This window comes from Oncorhynchus clarkii, chromosome 3 (genome assembly GCF_045791955.1).
Source record: "Oncorhynchus clarkii lewisi isolate Uvic-CL-2024 chromosome 3, UVic_Ocla_1.0, whole genome shotgun sequence".
NCBI classification, from domain to species: domain Eukaryota; kingdom Metazoa; phylum Chordata; class Actinopteri; order Salmoniformes; family Salmonidae; genus Oncorhynchus; species Oncorhynchus clarkii.
This window is the reverse complement of record NC_092149.1, coordinates 77,880,724-77,886,121: the sequence shown is the minus strand read 5'-3', so window position 1 is coordinate 77,886,121 and position 5,398 is coordinate 77,880,724. Positions and strand designations below refer to the sequence as shown.

Here is a 5,398-nt window from a genome sequence, read left to right as displayed (position 1 = left end):
GCTAGATGCACAAACAGCAGAATGAGAGAGAGCAATGAGGTGGTGTGCATATGTGACATAGTACGCAATTTTCGGGGAGCACTTTTGGCTCATGGGTGCTATTTTCGGAAGTACCGGCTCAAAAGTATACAAACGTACTGGAGAATCTATTTAATTAAAGATTCATTTTAGGCAAAAATGGGGAAAAAGGGGCAGATCCTTAAGAGGTTTTAATGTATCATTAATGTATTTAATGTATCTTAGATAGGTTTTATTTGATCTGTCTCTGTGTTAATGTATCATAGTGGCTAGGTTTTATTTGATCTGTCTCTGTGTTAATGTATCATAGTGGCTAGGTTTTATTTGATCTGTCTCTGTGTTAATGTATCATAGTGGCTAGGTTTTATTTGATCTGTCTCTGTGTTAATGTATCATAGTGGCTAGGTTATATTTGATCTGTCTCTGTGTTAATGTATCATAGTGGCTAGGTTATATTTGATCTGTCTCTGTGTTAATGTATCATAGTGGCTAGGTTATATTTGATCTGTCTCTGTGTTAATGTATCATAGTGGCTAGGTTTTATTTGATCTGTCTCTGTGTTAATGTATCATAGTGGCTAGGTTATATTTGATCTGCCTCACCCTGTGTTCTATGCTCTAAGAGGAGTAGTAATGATAGCCATGATGGCCCTAGCCGCCACTAATGTAGACATTCTGCATCATCTGTGTCCATGGCAACACCAATATGGAGAATGTGTGGAATAACACGCTGCGGGTGCTTCAAGCATGTAACAGACTGGAGGTACAGTGTCTTTGGAAAGTATTATTTATTTATGATTTATTTTATTTCACCTCTATTTAACCAGGTAGGCCAGTTGAAAACCAGTTCTAATTTACATCTGTGACCTGGCTGTAACGGTTGTCTGTAGTGGAAGAAGGTGAGGACCAATGCGCAGCGTGGTAAGTGTTCATATTCTTTAATAGAACTCAGAACACTAAAATACGAAACCAACAAGAGAACGAAATGAAACTGAAACATTTCTGTCTGGTACAGATACGAAACAGAAAATAATCACCCACAAGTCAAGGGTGAAAACAGGCTGCCTAAGTATGGTTCTCAATCAGGGACAACGATTGACAGCTGCCTCTGATTGAGTACCATACCAGGCCAAACACAGAAATCCCAAATCATAGAAAAAAGAATATAGACTGTCCACCCAACTCACGCCCTGACCAACTAAAACAAAGACATCACAACAAAGGAACTAAGGTCAGAACGTGATACTGGCCAAGATAAAGCAAAGCAGTGCAACAAAAAACAACAACACAGAGTTACACATAAACAAACGTACAGTCAATAACAATAGAAAAAATCAATATAGAGTGTGTGCAAATGGCGTAAGGAGGTAAGGCAATAAATAGGCTGTAGTAGCGAAGTAATTACAATTTAGCAAATGAACACTGGAGTGATAGAAGTGCAGATGATGATGTGCAAGTAGAAATACTGGTGTGCAAAAGAGCAAAAAGAAACAAAAAAACAATATGGGGATGAGGTAGGTAGATGGGCTATTTAGAGATGGGCTGTGTACAGCTACAGCGATCGGTGAGCTGCTTAGATAGCTGATGCTTAAAGTTAGTGAGGGAGATATGAGTCTCCAACTTCAGCAATTTTTGCAAATATGTTACAGTCATTGGCAGTAGAGAACTGTAAGGAAATGCGGCCAAAGGAGATCTTGGCTTTGGGGATGACCACTGAGATGTACCTGCTGGAGCGTGTGCTACAGGTGGGTGTTGTTATGGTGACCAGTGAGCTGAGATAAAGCGGAACTTTACCTAGCAAAGACTTATAGATGACCTGGAGCCAGTGGGTTTGGCGACGAATATGTAGCGAGGGCCAGCCGTCGAGAGCATACAGGTTGCAGTGGTGGGTAGTATATGGGGCTTTGGTGACAAAACAGATGGCACTGTGATAGACTGCATCCAGTTTGCTGAGTAGAGTGTTGGAGGCTATTTTGTAAATGGCATCGCCGAAGTCAAGGATAGGTAGGATAGTCCGTTTTACTAGGGTATGTTTGGCAGCATGAGTGAAGGAGGCTTCGTTGTGAAATAGGAAGCCGATTCTAGATTTAATTTTGGATTGGAGACGTTTAATGTGAGTCTGGAAGGAGAGTTTACAGTCTAACCAGACAGCTAGGTATTTGTAGTTGTCCACATATTCTAAGTCAGAACCGTCCAGAGTAGTGATGCTAGTCAGGCGGGCGGGTGCGGGCAGAGATCGGTTGAAAAGTATGCATTTAGTTTTACTAGCGTTTAAGAGCAGTTGGAGGTCACGGAAGGAGTGTTGTATGGCATTGAAGCTCGTTTGGAGGTTTGTTAACACAGTGTCCAAAGAAGGGCCAGATGTATACAGAATGGTGTCGTCTGCATAGAGGTGGATCAAGGAATCACCCGCAGCAAGAGCGACATCATTTATATATACAGAGAAAAGAGTCGGCCCGAGAACTGAACCCTATGGCACCCCCATAGAGACTGCCAGATGCCGGACAACAGGCCCTCCGATTTGACACACTGAACTCTATCAAGTATTCAGACCCTTTTTCCAATTTTTTTGCGTTATAGTCTTTTTCTGACATGGATGAAATAAATACACATCCTCAGCAATCTATACACAATACCCCATAATGACAAAGCAAAAACAGGTTTTTATACATTTTCGCAAATGTATTTAAAAAAAAATTGAGCTCAGGTGCATCCTGTTTCCATTGATCATCCTTGAGATGTTTCTATAACTTGATTGGAGTCCACATGTGGTAAATTCAATTGATTGGACATGATTTGGAAAGGCACACAACTGCCTATAAAAGGTACCACAGTTGACAGTGGAAGGCTCTCCTCAGTAAAAGGCACATGACAGCCCGCTTGGATTTTGCCAAAAGGCACCGGCCCAGCCAGAGCCCGGACTTAAACCCGATGGAACATCTCTTGACAGACCTGAAAATAGCTGTGCAGCAACGCTCCCCATCCAACCTGACAGAGCTTGAGAGGATCTTCAGAGAAGAATGGGAGAAACTCCCCAAATCCAGAGTTGCCAAGCTTGTGGCGTTATATCCAAGAAGAGTTGCGGCTGTAATCGCTGACAAAGGTGCTTCAACAAATTACTGAGTAAAGGGTCTGAAGACTAATGTAACTGTGATATTTCTGTCATTATTTTTATTATAAATGAGAAAAAATTACAATTTAATAAACAATTTAATACATTTTAGAATAAGGCTGTAACGTAACAAACTGTGGAAAAAGTCAAGGGGTCTAAGTACTTTCCAGAAGGCATTGTATAGTGTTGTTGTGTTCAGTTATTTTATTGTTAAAAGGTAGATGATGTAAGACCCTGGCAATGAGATTCATATGGTTTATTTAGATAGAATTGTCAAGGCAGCTTTTTCTCTGTAAACAAACACCCAAAGGAATGTGCTTACATCATCACATGGTGCATAGAATATGCATTTAACGGTAAGAGATCACATGTTGTGGAAGGATGCTATGTCGTGTCTGTTGACCTCTCTGACAATACACTGTTGTTATCTCCGTCTCAGACACATGCCAGTGGAGTTCTATTCAATTGGAGCTCTGGAAAGAGATAACTGATTTGACATGCTGTTCTATTGAATCTGTTTACAGACGTAGCAGAGTGAGCAAAGCAGAACTGTGGAGAGAGGCTGGAGTTTACACCAAACGTTGCCATGACAACAACAAAGTACTCGCTATAAGAAACCGATTGGCACCCAGACTTGTTTTTGCCCACTGACACAGGCCCGGGCTCTAAGATTGAATTCATATGAAGTGAAAGTGTAGAGGAAATACTATAATGTTCTAATTTGCGGGGTTCTGACCACTCTGTGTTCCGTGTTGTAGATCCCCGTATTCTGAGGTGCTGCCAAGCTCATCCTTGGGAATGTGGTCAGTGCGGGACACTTCCATGGCCCGGATATTCTGGACCCAAACGTGAGCGAGAGATCTCTGGTGGCCACGGCTCCGCTCACCAACCTGGAACCCTCCCTTCCCAGCCAACTCAAAGGCCTCTACATCATGGGAGACAACACAGAGTGTAAGGGCTATGATTTATTTGCTTCAGGTCAGCTTATCTGGTAAATTAATGGTAAATATATAGATTAATGGGTGGATTGCCATAGGCTTTAATGAGGAAACACCACAGTGAGTACAACTTCGACCGCCATCACGGAAGCAGCTTACATCGTCCTGAATAAATGATAAAATACAACCAATACCTTCTACATTGTGATTGATATTTTTGTGTTCTGGTTCCACTCTACAGTCTTGGTGTGATGGCTGGCTGGCTCAGGAGTCAGAGAAGGCTTGCTTCATAGCCCAGATCTTCCGTAACACTATGGAGGAGTCCTACAGCGAGCGCTCCCAGGCGCAGATGGTTGACAGTATGGGACTTGTGTCATGTGACTCCTACGCTATGGCAGCGGCAATTGATGACGCCTTCGTCACCGAGAGCGACCACATGGTGCTCCTGAACACACTGGGCATGCTGAAGAAGACTCACAAGGCCTTTGTCATGAGGAAGGTGAACATGGAGAGGTTTGAGCAGCTGATGAGCTAACCACTAAACTGTAGAACTAAACTAACAGCTGTTTGATGATCATGACCACTCTATGGGACCGTAACCAGGGAACAGTGACAACTCTAACCTCACCCAATCACCCCAAGAACATTACTTAAGCACACACCATAATCCCTCCTTAACAGAAACATTACAACAGTGGCCCCCACTTACACAGCTGATTAGAGAACAGAGACTCAACTGGTTAAAGAGATTGAAGAGGACATTAAGCACTTACAAATTCGTAACATTTTGTACGAATTGCAGGAAAACGTTTTTTTTTTTTACAAAACCTCTCTACCATCACTTTAAGAAGGAACATATTTTCATGTCTTTGTATTTGATCTTGGACAGACAATGTGTGGGTTCATGAAATAGGGCCACACAGTGTATGACTGCTCAATACAAATCTGGGCAAAATCTGTCGATGTCGAAGTGCCCTTTAGCATAAACGATCATGCAAGAGGTTTTGCAATGATTTCCATGTCGAAGATATGAAAAATATTTGTTGGTCTGATGTGTGTATTGAGAAACATCCGGACGCTAAACTAAGCATTTATGAAACTGCTTCTTCTGGTTACTGATAGACATGAAGAAACTGACTGTTAGATCTTCCAAATGGATGATGAATTGAAAAACTGCATGGCTGAGAGGGATGAGGCAAAGGGAATAGAAAATATGTCTGACCACACAGCAGACTGGAAAACATACAGTAAATTGAGAAATCACGTAACTAAACTAAACAAAAAGAAGAAACTATACTATAGCACAAACATAAATGATATAAAGAATAATA

At 41.7% G+C, this 5,398-nt stretch overlaps 1 pseudogene; it reads left to right on the top strand.

The window, feature by feature from the left end:
• The first annotated feature begins 650 nt into the window (after window positions 1-650).
• On the top strand, window positions 651-4,319 carry LOC139386097 (uncharacterized; annotated as a pseudogene).
• Window positions 4,320-5,398: the final 1,079 nt, after the last annotated feature.